A 16251-nucleotide genomic window follows, 5' to 3' on the forward strand; every position below is an offset into this window, starting at 1 on the left:
TTTCAGTTACAAATATTAAGTATTTCAAGTTGAAAGAAATTTTTCACTGGATACACGTTGCTCACTTAAATTATCCTTGTACTTGGAGAACACTCCTCTCTCATTCTTCCCCTGACAAACTCCAACTTCTCCTCCTACCCCTCCAAAGTCCTCAGTCACTGAACCCTTCTCTCCCTGCTACCCCACTAACTAGTGATCTCATTTGTTGTGATGCCTGGATTTAATTTTCTTTTTCTCATACTGTCTTCCCATTAGCATGTCAACCATCACTGGTGAATTATCATGCCCTTTATGAATCTATGAATACCTTCAGGCAAAGCTCTCACCATGCAAAGTATAAAAACCTTCCACTTTTGTTCAGCGTTATGAATGTGGTGACTGCAGCATGGCTTTTAGCTATAGGTCACAACTTACTGAACACCAGCGAATTCACAAGGTAGAGAAAGCCCACAGATATGATGAAAATGCAAAGGACTTTAGGCATCCCGCATCATTTACAGTGGTCCAAAGAATTTACATTCTGGATAAACACCTTGAATGTAACCAATGTGGCAAAACCTTTAACAGGGCTTCAATGTTTATTCAACAACAGAGCACACACGGCGGACTGAAACCACACAAGTGTGATGTGTGTCCGAGGGCCTTCAGGTTTCTTTCATCCCTTATTACACATCAGAGATTTCATGCTGGCAAGAGATCACATCTGACTCAGCATCAAAGAATTCCTCCACAAAAGAAACTCTTTGTCCGTACATTTTGTGGAAGGACCTTTCACAGTTTCTCAGAAAAAATTCAACACCAAAAAACTCATACTAGAAAGAAATATTACACATGTAATCACTGCAGAAAGGACTTCAATCCATATTCAGTTTCTCTTACATCAAAGAGTTCATACTGGAGAGAGACCCTACAAATGTAACGATTGTGAAAAATCCTTTAAAAGCCAATCGAATCTTAACAAACATCAGAAAATTCATACTGGAGAGAAGCCCTTTTCATGTAATGAATGTGAGAAGATCTTTACCCAGCTCATAGATCTTAATCGTCATCAACAAATCCACACTGGGGAGAAACTTTACATCTGTGATAACTGTAAAAAGACCTTTGTCCGTTTCTCAGATCTAACGCGACACCGAAGAACTCATACTGGAGAGAGACCCTACAAATGTAATGTTTGTGAAAAAACCTTTAAACATCAGTCAAATGTTATTAAACACCAGAAAATTCATTCTGAAGACAGGCCCTTTACATGCGACAGATGTGAAAATACCTTTCGCTATTACTCTGATCTTAACCGACATAAAAAAATTCATACTAAAGAGAAACCCTATAAATGTAGTGAGTGTCAAAAGCTTTTTAACCACAGTTCAAACCTTAGTAAGCATATGAAAATCCATACTGGAGAGAAACCCTTCATATGTAATCAATGTGGAAAAGCTTTCCGTCTAAACTCTGTATCTTGACATCTGAAAACTCATAATAAAAAGAAACCCTAAGACTATAGAAGATGCAGGAAGGCACTTAGAAATCACTTACCTTTTACTAGAAATCAAAAATCTAAACCAAAGAGATCAATGTGGAAAGGGTTTTAACCAAAGCCCATTCTTCTGCATGAATTCATCCTGTATGGAATATTTTAGAAATTTAAATACATGTTGAAGAAATGGGAAGATGTGATCAGAGATGTACTTTCTATATTATAATTGACTCAAATCTTTGAGCAAAAATAGTTAAACATGCTCAAGCAAAACGTGAAACTGAATAAGGCAGTTCCTATGATGGGAAGTAGGCTAAGAAGCAGCTCAAAGGGTGTAGTAAAAAGAACAGATTCATTTTGCTGTTTGTTCATAATCTATTTTCACTGGGTGAATAAAGTCATATTTTTAATAGAGGTAGCTCTCTAAAAGTGTAAACTTTTGTATGGAGAGGATGCAACCCTAACCTAAGTGTAAGTAAGGAAAACAAAAGCCATCTCTTTGGAATTAAAACTTCAGAGAAGAAGAAACTTTGCCAGTGAACAATGAAAAACAAAAAGTGGGTCACTATTTAAAAAACTAAAGGATAAAGAGTTAAGAGGGTAGACATGAGAAATCCAAAGTTTGTGGGTCAGTGGTGAGAAGACAGTTTCTGCTCCTGTTCTAAATGAAAACAACTCGGAGACACCCAGCCTCCCCAAATTCTTGGATGTATCTGGAGAACGAAGAGGAGATGGAGAGACTGCAACAATTCTAGGACTTAGATTCAGGACTTGGAGAATTTATGACTCATAGTGTTATCTGTAATAAGTTGATTTCCTGTATTCCCTGATGACTAACTCATAAGTTTTCTAGTGCATGCTAATACTGGTGTGTAATGCTGGATAAAATCAGGTCTTGTGTCAGAAATCTACACTTTCCTGAATTGGTTCCCATAATCATTGGTGGCAGCTTAACCCTGTTCAGCCAAGTGGGATGGGCGTAGTCTAACAAGTCTCTTTAGGACTGGCCTCAATCCATAGAAAGTGATGGAAAGACAACACTGTTTCTTCGAGGGTCATCTTCTCATCTTTCTGACCTCTGCTTTCCCAGATATTAGAGTATAATAGTGGCTACCACAGAGCTAAATTGTTGTAATCCCCAGATGTGGCCCCTCGTCTCAAGATTGTTCCTTGTGTGCTTTTTATCTCTAAGAAAAGGTGTGTACATAAGTTCACTTTTTGCAAATAACCTATAAAACTATAATGTGTCTGTTAAGTTACATATGAGCTGAAAATGCAACTGAAATAAGTTTTAAAATGAGTGCAAAATAAATGTTATAAATACAATTATAAAAATGTAAAATGGTTATTGGAATAAGGAGGGGAAAATTTGGCAATTACTCCTAATTTTGGTCCTTAAAATTCTGGTTTAGAGTCAAATTTAACAGGAATTATTTTATGTGCTTAAAAACATTAAGAATTTCCAACATGGCCCCTAACTGTAAAGTCTGTATTATAAGGAGAAAAGAAAGAAGCTTAATAGAACAGAACAGCTTGTACTGAAAAGTCTAGTGTTCCAAATTTGCTAACACCAGACTCAATAGAAGCCTAGATTCCAATAAGCAATGTCTAACATATTCTTTTTATATCTGTTGCTATGTTTCTTGGGAACTATCACTAATTATAAGCCAAAAGTCTCTAATTATATGAAAATAAAAAGGATAAAAGGATAGTCATTATGCAAAAGTTAGGCCATTCAAGACATTCTCATTGGCAAGTTTCAGCTGAAAAATCTTAATTTCCTATCGGATTTTAATATTAAAACACATAAGATATTTCTACTGTTTAAGCAAATAATAGAGTTGTCGGTATGATAAGTGGAGAGAGAAGATAGAAATGCTTATATAGAGGCTTAAAATGTCATCTAAACACTAACATAGTGTGCACAACTTCCTTTTTTTGCTTTTAATAATTAATTCCTTATTTAAATCCACTGTCACATGTTTGAGGACAGAATCCAACAGGGTGTTGTAGGTTGATGTGAGTCGCTCCAAAAGATACACTGAAGTCTTAACCCCTGTGTGCAGGAAAAACTCAGTTCTCCTGTGTTTCTCCTTTATCCCACACTACCACCACATTCACACTTGTGACACCAGATGTGTGGGTTTTCTCCCACACCAAGCAATTCTGTGATACTGGTTGAGTGTCTTATAATTTAACTCATTTCTGACTATACCCACCTGGGGATAGTGTCAGATCCCACAGGGTAAGGGTACAACTCCCGCAAGACTGCCCCTCAACCCCAACTTCAAATCCCAAGTCCAGGTTGTCACCTGTGCTTCTGACAGGTTGGCTATAAATCAGAGGTTCCCGTGACCCTCTCCTAGAGTTTGATTAACTTGCTAGAGCAACTCACAGAACTCAGGTGAACAGTTTACTTGCTGTTTACCAGTTTATTATAAAAGGATATGATAAAGGATACAGGTGAACATTTAGATGGAAGACATGCATAGGGCATGGTATGTGGGAAGGGGCATGCAGCTCCTGGGGAAGCCACTCTCCCAGCACCTCCATGTGGAAGCTCCAAACCCCATACTGTTGGGGTTTTTATGGAGGTTCCATCATGCAGGCAGGATGTGGAACCAGGAGGATGGAATACCACAGTTAGTCCCCTTATTACCACCTCTGCAGATGAAGGGATTTGGGTCCATTACTAGAAGGCTATGGAGACAGAGTTAGAAGACAAAACCCAACCTGTTCAATCTGAGAATTTAAAGCACCATAAATTAGGAAATTATAAGCTACTAAATTATCATAGGAACAGTTGGTTTTGATGTAGAATGAAATAAGGTTAGCTCCTCAAACATACTGTCACACAACAATGTGAAAAGGAACAGATTAACTTAAACATCATCTCTTTCATTATTTTAAAAGGGAGGCACACGTGGCATAATGTTTGAATTGTTGAATGTTTTCATGGTGCCTAGTGAATGTTACAACACACTTATTAAACACACTCTATTTTATTCTCCTGTGTGAGTTTTCTGATGTGATAATGAGGTTTGATTTATGGCTGAAAGTTTTCTCACATTAATTGTGTTTATACAATTCACTCCTCTATGCCTATCCACAGAGTTTTAGCATTGTGTAAATTACTTGATTTGTTCCTTTGTTGATCACCGCCTTCTCGGAGCTCATTCCTTTTGAGTTTTCTGATGTAGCAGGAAGTTTGATTTGTGGCAAAATGTTTTCTCACATCCGTGACACTCATAGGGTTTCTCCCTGTGTGTATTTTCTGATGTTCAGTGAGAGTCCACAGCCGATGGTAGGCTTCCCCACACTTGTTACATTCCTAGGGTTTCTCTCCCATATGAATTCTCCGATGTACTCTGAAGGCTGACTTATGGCAGGATTTCCCACGTTCAGCACATTCATACGGCTTCTACCCAGTGTGAGTTCGCTGGTGTTGAACAAGGGAGAACTTCTGGTGGAAGGTTTTCCCACATTCATTACACTCATAGGGTCTCTCTCCTGTGTGTGTCCTCTGATGGTGAGTGAGGGCCGACTTCCGGCAGTAGCTTCTCCCATACTCGCTACATTCATATGGTCTCTCCCATATAGTTCTCTGATGCTTGATGTGTGAGTTTTTGTTGATGGCGTGTCCACGTCCGTTGCACTCATAAAGATTCCCCTTTGTGTGCACTCTCTTATATTCACTGTGGTTTGACGTCACAGTGAATGTTCTACCACATTTATTAAACACACTGCGTTTCTCTCTAGTGTGAGTTCTGTGATGTATAGTGAGTGTTGACTTATGGCAGAAAAATTTCCCACATTTGTTACATAGGTAAGATTTCTCTCCTCTATGAGTTATCTAATGTGCTGTGAGGGCTGCTTTAGTACACAAATTTTTTCCACACTGACTGCATTCATAGGGTTTCTCTCCTGTGTGAGATCTCTGATGCACATTGAGGGCTGAATGACAGAAGGTTTTCCCACATTCATTTGGTTTCTCTCCTCTGTGAGTTTGCTGATGAACAGCGAGGTAAGATTCTTGTTGAAGGTGTTCCCACATTCTTTGCATTCGTAAAGTTTCTCCCGCGTGTGACCTGAAATGTTCAGTGAGGGCTGACTTCCCAAAAAAGGTCTTCCCACATTCATGACACTCATAGGATTTCTCCCCTCTGAATCTTCTGATGCACAAAGAGGGCCAATTTGTCAGTGAAGGTTTTTCCACATTCGCTTCATTCATAGGGTCGACCTCCAGTATGAATTCTTTGGTGTCGAGTAAGGTTCGTCTTTACACGGAAAGTTTTCCTACAGTCATTACGAACATAGGGTTTCTCCCCTGTATGAAATCTCTGTGTACAATGAGGGTGGACTTCTTAGAAAGGTTTTGCTACATTCATTACATTAACTTGGTTTCCTTTCAGAATGTATCCTCTTCTATGTGAAGAGGACTGCCCTCTTGAAGTGGTTTTCCCACATTTTCCATAGCCAAAAGGTCGCTTCAAAGCCTGAATGTTCTGGTGCAGAATCAAATCTTCATTTTGACTTCTGGCTTTCCTAACTGGATTATATTTGTATTGTTTCATTCCAGAACGACTTTTCTCTTGCTTAGAAACGAGTTGCGTTTTCCCACATCTACTGTATTCATCAGGAACCTTTTTAAAGTAGCTTTCCTTTGCAACGATTACTTCTGAATTAGTTTTTAAATTGTTTCCACGTGGATATCTGTAGGGTGTTTTTCTTGAGGGAACAATATTCATGCCCAGATTAAATGTTTTCCCAAATACAGTAGCTCTCTCTGTAATCAGTGTTTTATTGCAGAAGAATACAATTTGCCTCAAATGTTTGCCTTGGATTTCCTTGTCCTCCTTTAAGGCATCATCAGCTTCTAGGAGGGAGTACCATTAATAATAACTTGTGATCCGTGACACACTTGCTATGAAATGAGAGTTCCTTACAAATGCCTTGTTGGACTGGCCCAGCTCTTCAGGATTAAGGAAATGTCAAATACAAACATCTCCGACTGATTTGGGGGAAAGAAAAAAACAAACAATAGAAAAGAAGCCAGCCCACCCACACCAGCCTGTTTAACAGGATGAAAGGAAGAGGAAAGTAGCAAAGAATACGAGTACCTCTGCCATGGAAAAAGGAAAACAGTCACAAGGAACAGTAAGCACAAAGTATACTGCAAGTGTGTCTGACACAGTATTGAATAAGACAGATGAGACTCAAAGAAGCACTCAGAGACAGTGAGACCAGCACAACAGACTTCAGAGAGATGGTCAGAGCTACAAAGAGACACAGAGGAAGGGGTGAGTCTCAAATTTTGCCAGCGACATGGGAACTTCAGAATTTGCACAAATACAAAGAATAGAAAGAAAGATTGTGGGCTGAGCAGGGCTGGAAGTAGGGTGAGGTAGGTGTGACCTCTAGGGCACCTGCACCACCCCAAGAGTGAGTGTCTTCTTAAGTTTTGTATCTGAGGCACCTTGGTTGTCTCACCCTAGTCCCCCCGCAGTGGGGCTGAGCGTGGAGAGTGAAACTGATCTCTCAGTTAAAGGATGGAGAGAAACGTGGAATGCAACTAGATTTGCAAATAGATTGTGTAAATCAAGCAAGATTTATTTTTTTAAGACTGACCTATGAATGTCTGAATATACAGCAAGTCTATGTTAAAGGAAGGTGGGGTCAGGTAGGCAAAAGAGAATGCCACAGAACTAAATTTAAGAGTACGCTAAAAGAAGGTCTGTATACCAGGGATGGATAACTTAGCAGCAAAAATCTTTATAAATTTCGATTAAAGAAGTACATTTAGGACTTCCCTTGGTGGTGCAGTGGTTAAGAATCCGTCTGCCAATGCAGGGGACATGGGTTCGGGCCCTACTCCGGGAAGATCCCACATGCCACGGAGCAACTAAGCCCGTGTGCCACAGCTACTGAGCCTGTGCTCTAGAGCCTGCGAGCCACAACTACTGAGCCCGTGCACCACAACTACTGAAGCCCACGTGCCTAGAGCCTGTGCTCCACAACAAGAGAAGCCACCGCAATGAGAAGCCCATGTGTGGTAACCAAGAGTAGCCCCCGCTCGCCGCAACTAGAGAAAGCCTGCACGCAGCAACAAAGACCCAACACAGCCAACAATAAATAAACAAGCAAACAAATAAATAAAAATTAAAAAAAAAAGAAGTACATTTATTTGGGGACAATGTTTTTAAGTATCTATAGCATGACAGTCATTTGCCCTCAGTTACTTCCCAAGGTCTGGGGCCTATAAAAAGAGATTCCTGAGGAACACTGCAAAGATGCCAACTACGCTCACTAACCACCATAGAACTCTCATTTCCGCTGGTTTCCACCTGCTTAGTTATCACTCATCTGAGTAGTTCTGACTTGAGAATTCCTCTACTGTCCATGGTTCTTCTCCTTGCTCCAGTCTGAAGATCACATCTGGTTTGCTAACGTTGATACTCTGTTAAAATGATATAGAACTTGGACCCTTTGGACTTTGGGGACTTGAAGGATGAAGAAAGACAGCTTCAAAAGCTGTGTGATGAAGATGTCCAGCAACAGGTCATTAGAGCTAGAACATTCAGGGGAAGGGTGGAGGGAGGGCAGTGAGCCCAAGCACAAGGCTAACATTGCCTCAAAGGGTTAATCATCTCTCTCCCGACACTCAAGGCTAAACAATGAAATTCAACATGTTTTTGCAACACAGAGCAAACACATCTCTTGGTAGTTACACAGGGAAGCTGTACTTACCCACTGAGATGCGGTTGTTCTCCAGCATCACATCCCTCTACAGGAGCCTCTGAGCATGGTCCAGGTGCCGCCACTCCTCCTGGGTGAAGTCCGCAGTCAGGTCCTTGAATGAAACCAATCTCTGAAAGAATACGTTTAGTCTGAGGTGAACAGAAGCCCAGTGGATCCCTGGGGTGCCCCCATCCTCCACTTTGGAGACCACTGTTGTGATCATGGAAATCCATAGAGATGTTTGTCAGCAAGGACTATTAAGATTTGTGATCAAATTTGCATTTTGGAAGCAATGCTCCAGAGCATAGGGGTCTGCACACGACAGCCTGTGAGCCTAATCCAACCCACTAAGACCCAAATCTGGCCATGCCCATTTGTTTGCACGTTATCTATACTGCTGTCACACTACAGCAGCTATGCTGAGTTGATTTGACAGAGACCATAGGGCCGGCAAAGCCAAAAGTAGTTATTATCTGGTCCTTTACAGAAAATGTCTGCTGTCCCCAACTCTAGAAATATGGGAAATGGATTAAAGATCAGATTAGAGGGGAAGAGAACTAGGACGCCATGGTGAGACATGACCACAGGCAGCTCTGGTAGGGGTGGGAAGGAGGGAATCAATCCTCCATGATGAGGAGCCAGAGGAGTTGGCCACTAATCGGTTGTGCATGGGAGATATAATGTGCAGATTATTTTGTTCCGGATCATTTTGGTAGCATCATACGCTGAGATTAGGAATACAAGCCAAAACCAAAGAAAAAGAATTGAGCATAGGAAACTGATGCATTGCTGTTTCAGATGCCATGCTCGAGTCTGTGAAGGATACAAGTAGAGATGTCCAGTGGGCAGCTGGATATTTGGTTCTGAAGCTCAGAAGAGAGTGGTGACCAAAAGCAATATTAGAAGGCATAAATAACGGGGAAGATCTCTATGGACCAATATGGAGTGATTCCCAGGCTGTATTGGTAAGTGAGAAGGAGTATCTATAGTATGCTACCTTTTATGTAAGAAAGGGGATGTAAGAAAATACACATGTATCTGCTTATGTGTACAAAAGGAAATACAGAAAGGGTAGACCAGAAACCAAAGAAACTGGTTACCTTCAGGGGACAGGTGGGAATAGTTGGAAAGAATGGGGGCGACAGGAATGGGGTAGAATGGGATGGGGGGGAAGTGACAACTCTCTAAGTGTATCTTTATCTGTGGCTTCACAGACGTTCTCACTGATGCATTTCAAGGAAGGTGTGGTCAAACTGTCAAATGCAACAAAGAGTTTAGTAAAGCATGAACTGGAAAATACCCACTAGATTTGAAAATATTTACTAGAACAGATTCATGAGTGTGGTGGCGGCAGACACAGACTGCATCAAGTGTGTTGAAATGACATGAGCAGGTGAGAACCGTGGTTCCAGCAACTCAGAATCAGAGAGTGGAGGGCACTTCCCTAGTGGGCCAGTGGAAGACTCCACGCTCCCAATGCAGGGGGGTCCAGGTTCAATTCCTACCCGGGGAACTAGATCCTGCATGCATGCCGTAACTAAGACCTGGTGCAGCCAAAAATAAATAAATAAATGAAAATAAAATCTTAAAAAAAAAAAAAAAGACAGAGTGGAGATTGCAGGGAATGACAAGTATGTGTTTAGGAAGTAATCTCCTTAGCTATGCCTGGTACCCCTTGCCTCCAACTCACAGCCTCACCAATCCTCCAATGAAGTGTCTTTTCCTGACAAATCTGTACCCTGCCCTTCCCCTTCCATTGCAACTCACATCTTTCTTCTGAAAGTTGAACTGAGGCTTTGCTGAGTCACAATAATCAATGGTCTTTGAATATAGCATGATCACCCAGATTCTGCTCACCCTGGAGAGGAAAATTCTGGTCCAGTAACTTTTTTTTTTTTTTGCGGTACGCGGGCCTCTCACTGTTGTGGCCTCTCCTGTTGCGGAGCACAGGCTCCGGACGCGCAGGCTCAGCGGCCATGGCTCACGGGCCCAGCCGCTCCGCGGCATGTGGGATCCTCCCGGACCGGGGCACAAACCCGCATCCCCTGCATCGGCAGGCGGACTCCCAACCACTGCGCCAGCAGGGAAGCCCCTGGTCCAGTAACTCTTGAATATGCTCCTTTCAGGAATTCTGTCTTGGCCTTAAAATCCTAGGGAGAGATTTCACTTCAGAAACATGTTCTTCCAGGTGTGATTTCTGTCCTTGGCGCCTTCTGCTTTTTCCTTCACTGGGATGGTTTTGTTTCCACCTGGGCGTAGCGGTCACTTTTCCATTAGCTGGAATCTGCACTTGGGGTCCCAAGGTTCAAGTGCCTGGTGAGCTGGACCTTTCCTAAAATCCAATCAAGGCTGCTGAGAAGTGAGACAATACCGCAGGAGGCAGAAAGAGCCTAGAAGCCTCGATTACGCCTTGTGACCTAAGAAAAATAGGTCCAATGGTTTGATTATCAAAATACATAGTATAACTGCTTTCTAGGGCACACAGAAGGCAAGTCATCATGCCAGAAAAAACCCAATGTGTAGGCAGAGGGGAATGCATATTACAAAGATCATGAGACTGGGAGTAAAATAGACTTCATTTTAAAATCAACTCAGTCACAAGAGAATAAATCACTTTAGCTCTCTGTAAATGAGGTTTTAAAATGTGCTCCAACAGGGGGCAGTAATGCCGACTTCACAGCCTGGTTGGGAGGACTGAGGGAGATATCTAAAAATCTTTGTAACACTGATCGCAAGGGATACGTGTCGAGGGTGTATTATATTCTGGGCTTACTTTTTACTTCAGAACAACCCTATGGGGCAAATATTATTCCTAGGCTCATTTTACAGATGAGAAAACAGGATGAAATAACATGCCCTGGGATGCAGTGCTGTTCTGTGGCCGCACCTGGTCTGAACACAAACATCAGGCTCTTAAAACCTCATGCAGCGCTGCAGACAACACCCCCCAGCGCCAGCCCCCTGAAATCTTTTCCAGTCATATCTACACCCTGGCCATTCTCTTCAACTGAATCTCACATCTTTCTTTTAATAAATGCTTAGTATAAAGTAACTAATATAATGATTACCGTATTTGTTTCTATAAATATTCCTTCCCTTCCCTAACGTCCTCCAGTATTCTTCAACCCAGCCCAGCAGGCTGCAGATCCAAGCGCCTCAGCGGAACTTTGGGGATCAGATTTTAGCCACTTGGATGTACAAACCTTGCACCTCCACAGAGCACCTTCTTCAGGCAATGAAGGGCTGCAGGGAGCGCCCGCCATGAGGCCTGCAGGTCAGGAGCCCGGCCCTCGCTCCCCTTCTCGGGGACCATGGGAAACCCGGCTCCGGGCCTCCCTGGAGAGGGATGCGGGGAGAGCGCGCATCCACTCTCCGAGGACCGAGGCCAGCTCCGCCCAGCCACTTCCCCTCCAGCCCCCGAGGGCTCGGAGCTCCCCGCCAGTCATTTAACTTGTGGGTGCACCCGCTTCGCTCCCAGTTCACCAGGCCCAGGTGACCACGGAACGCCGCGCCCCGTAGGCTGCAGGACCCGCCGCGGGAAAAGCCTAGAGAACAAGCAGACGCGCCCACGTAGAAAGCCGAGGCCCCACATGCGCAGAAGAGTCCGCCGGGCCGTCCTTCCCAGGTTTTCCAAAGGGCGGTCGAAGCTTTTCCGGACTACATTCCCCATAAGACACCGCGGCCACCGCCCACAACGGAGGGCTCCTTAGAAGAGCCTCTGTCGTCCTTACTCAGCTTGGTTGATTGCTAGGAACCATTAATACAAAAAGAAAAGGTGCATTTGAATTTCACCGAAGACTATAGATGAGAAGCGAAGATTACAGACTATGAGGTGTCCACCAAAATGCTAATGATTCCCAAATCCTTATCTTTCTCCTAAACTTCTCTTAGGAACACCAGAGGTGTATAGTCCCTTATTCTTCCTACTGTTTTTCCTGCTCAGCATCAGAACACACACTGGGGAGTATACCCAATGAGCATTTTAAATGTGAGAAAGCCTTCTATAGTATATATCCAGGGAGGCTGGGGGTGGAAGGCTGAAGATAAAGGCCAGTTGGGCCCAGAGAGCGCTCCTCCCACCTGCATTCTTAGAAAACCCTTGGGAGGCTGCACTGCTGGAATGGGGGTGGGGGGGAACGAGGAGCCTGGACACATGCGTTCCTGCACGCAGCTCCCTTACAGTGTCGCCTCTGTCGCTCCCTTGTCCCCTCTAAGCCTGTATACTTGTCCATAAAAATAGGTACGAAACCTCCCAAATAGGGATACTATCAGGAACCATCAGAGAATCAGAAACACAGTAAGTGCTTAATAAATGCTGAATTTCTCTCCATCTCCCCAGAACCCATCCTCTTGGGCTTTCAGACTGTCCCGGTCCATTGGGGCAGTTTTAGCGCCAGATGGCGTAGTATAGTCTTGGGAAAGTCACTTCACCTCTCTGAGCCTCACTTTCCCCATCAGTAGAAGAAAGAGAATAACAGCTACGGTGTAGGGACTCACTGAGGAAGTTTAATAACAAACCAAGATGAATTTAGCGTTTAGTTTGTGACATTGACTCTAAATGAATCATGCCATTTCTGTGCCGTTACCTCATACAACAGGAGAGGCAATGGAGGCTCAGAAACGCTCAGAAGTGATGTCGCCAAAAACAAGCCGAGTAAGTGGCACCACCTGGACTTGAACTTGAGCTTGACTCTAGGAGGGCCCAAGGTTCCATCCACCAATCTGCTGCTGGCTCAGTACAGGGGTCCGAATGAGGAGGGACGTCCCTACCTGCTTTCGGGAGTTGAGGTCACCCCTCCTGCCGCGGGAGGAGAAGCGCCCTTGGCCAGCAGGGCCGCCCTGGTGCACAGAGCCCGATCGTCCCCAGTCACCAGCGGCCCCACGAAGAGGACGCGTGCTATGAGTGCATAGGACACGGTGGCCAGGCCCAGGGACAGCGCGCAGAAGAGCGCAAAGTCCAGGAAGTAGACGGGCGACTACAGAGCGTGACACGCGGTAGCTGCACTGCTCCTGTACGCCGTCGGCTTACGCGGTCTCGCGCGTGCCCACCAGGAAGAGCCAAAGCGCGTAGGCGCCGGTGCCCAGCCACACCAGCGCTGCAGTGCGCTTGGTTCATGCCGCGGTGGACAGAACCTGGGCGCTCAGAGGACGGCAGATGGCGAGGTAGCGCTCCACCTTGGACGCGTTGATGCCCACGTACTGCACGTAGGTGATGCCCAGGCAGCCTGCGTGGTCGAAGACCCAAACCCGCGCGGATGCCGCCTCGGCCACGGTGGGCACTTCAGCAGCCAGGAGCACCAGCAGGTCCGCGGTGGCCAGACTCACCAGGTAACAGTTGGTGGGTGTGACCATGTGGCGGCTCCGGACCACCACCAGGACCACCGTGGCGTTGCCCACCACACGCACGGCGCACACGAGGGGCACCGGGGTCAAGGTACAGGGCCCGTACAGCCAATGGAGGGTGGTGAATGGGGCCCAGGCCTCGCGCGCTCAGGGTGCTTGGTGGGTTTCTCCATGCGCCCCTGTCCGTGCTGTACTCCTAAGGCAGCAGCGAGTTAGGGAATTACTCCCGGGTGCGAAGGTGTCCTCGGCGAATCTCCGTGCAGGAAGCTGCAGGTCCCGCAGCTGGTCTCCAGCTGAACTGGTTTCTTCAGCTCCCTGCAGGGTCTCAATTTCACTACGCGGACGCTGGGGACTCCGAGGAATCAGGAATTAGGCTCGTGCTGCTCCGTTTCCAAGACGACTTGTAGCCGGCGTTGGCGCGATCGTTGCCGGGGTGGGGTTTACTGTAGGGGCTCGTTCTGGATTGTGGGGTCGCGCTCTAGCAGTGGACCGGGCACCCGACTGCCGCCTCCTACAGGAGCGACTGCTGGAGCGCTCTCAGCTCTTACCTCCCCTCCCCAGGTTCGCGAAGCTCAGGACTCTAAATCCGGGTATCCAATGAAGCGCGGTGCGTACTGACCGATCTTCGCCTCCCTAGCGTTTTTCTTCTCTCTGCTTTTCACGACCACCCCAGGCAGGCTCCTCTGCCGGACTTGGCTTGTCCTCTCCATTGATGCCACTTGTCTGATTCTGCTTGCACACGGGGTCAGGTAGAGGATGCAGGGTGCGCTGGGGAACGGATGCCTAAAAGGGGCAGTGGGATCTGGCGCCCTGCCTGCGCGCCTTTGCCCTGGGCTTTCGTTCCCTCCCTTCCTTCTCTACAGGAGCGGCTCCACTGGGCAAGGGCGGAGGAGTCCGCGACTCGCTGGCTTCCCAACACAATCCTGGGATCCTGTCGTGTTTTCCCTGGCAGAGACTTCAGCCCTACTGTTGACAAATGGGGAACCAAGGCCCAGAGCTGTGGGGAAGGAAAAGTATTTGCCCATCTAGACTTGAGTTGGTCCTGTGTCCTCCTTGTCACCTTTTCACTTTCTCCTGCTTACTTTTCCCAGTTGTTTTTTTTTTTTTCCTCCTGAAGAAAACCTGTAAATTCTTGGAGGGTGTGCCCCACCTTCCCACAAGAGTTTCTCCCATCTCTAAGACTGTGCCACTCACAGGGCACAAACCTGTTAGGAATCTTTAGCTCTGTTCCTGCTACAGAAAAGGTGCTTAATGGTAGTCAAAAGAAGGAAAAAACTTGTTTCTTCACTAGAGGAAGCGTCCTGAAGGTGGGACCGCACTAAGCCTCATAAAAGGCATAAAGGCTGCTTTCCAGGGAGCCTAGCTTCCTGCCTGCACATAGCAGATGCTGAGGAATTATTCACTGCTGACGAGCCATCAATTATGCTCTCTAAAAATTATTTCTTCATCTGTGAAATGGAATAATAATGATAGAACCCACCTCAGAGTGTCCTCGGGAGGCTCACATGATTGATGTGGGGAAAATCCATGTAATGCTTAGCTGTGCTTGGCTGTAGTAAGGGGTGAATATATTGGTAATTACAGTTATACACACTTCTCTGTGTGTCTGAGCAGTTTGCTCTGCCTACAGATCTGATAAATGGACAAAAAAATTAATGAGAGGGAACTTGGCAGGGGAGTATTTGGGGGGCACCAGCCAAGGTCCTATTGCCCCCCATTGTCAGTCTTTGTAACAAATCATGACTAATGTATATGAAACACCTAGTATTGCCTGGTGATACTCTGTGTGCTTCACAAGTATTATTTAATTCTATACTTACAACATCCTATAGGGAAACTATTATTAGATGCCCATTTTACAGACAAAGAAACTGAGTCCCAGAGCAGTTAAATAACATGCTCAAGGTTACATAGGTTAGTAAGGGGGCGGAGTACTAGAATTTGAGCCCAGTAGCTTGACTGTGGAGTCCATGCTCTTACCCACCATGCTATGCTACCTCTCAGCAGTGTTCTCTGCAATCTTCATCAGTAGCAATAGCAAAGCATCCTACTTGGAGCCGAACACCACGGCAGGTGCCTTACATTCATTATGTCTATTTCTCACAGCCCTATCTAGGCAGGTATTATTATTCCCATTTTATAGATGAGGAAATTAGGTCCAGAGAGGAATAATTTCCAATGTCATGCAGACAATAGGGACCAAACAGAAGCAGAACCCCAACACTCCCAACTTTATGCACCCTGCCCCCACTCCAATCCCAGCTGTCCCTTGCTCAGCTCTCTCTAAGGTAGCAAAGGCCAGTTAAGTCCAGGATGCCTCCTCCCCGCTCCAGGTGTGGCAGTCCTCCCTGAATGTGGTCCAGAGCAATCCTTTTAGCCATATTAATTGCAAGTGGCTCCCGGACTTCTCTAAGCCTGCCAGCTCTCTCTCTCCTGCCTAATCGAGCTGTTCAGTTGCCAGCAGCAAGGCATAGTACTTGGCAATGAACTAAATATGTCTAAAGTGGAATTCTTTGATTTCCCATATCCTACCTCATCCATTTCTAGTCTTCCTTATCTTAGCAAAGCCACCAGTTGCTAAAACATCCACCCAGTTGCTAAAACCAAATATTTGGGAGTTATTATCTCTCTCTCTCCCTCACCACTGACATCCAATACTTTGGCAAGTTCTTCAATTCTACCCCCAAAATGGA

General features: G+C 45.3%; 1 pseudogene; it reads right to left on the minus strand.

Annotated features, from left to right (window-relative positions):
- Positions 1 to 3913: 3913 nt before the first annotated feature.
- LOC137207934 (zinc finger protein 334-like) lies at positions 3914 to 12404 on the minus strand (annotated as a pseudogene).
- Between the last annotated feature and the right edge of the window lie 3847 nt (positions 12405 to 16251).

The sequence above is a fragment of the Pseudorca crassidens genome, chromosome 15 (assembly GCF_039906515.1).
Source record: "Pseudorca crassidens isolate mPseCra1 chromosome 15, mPseCra1.hap1, whole genome shotgun sequence".
Lineage (NCBI taxonomy): Eukaryota > Metazoa > Chordata > Mammalia > Artiodactyla > Delphinidae > Pseudorca > Pseudorca crassidens.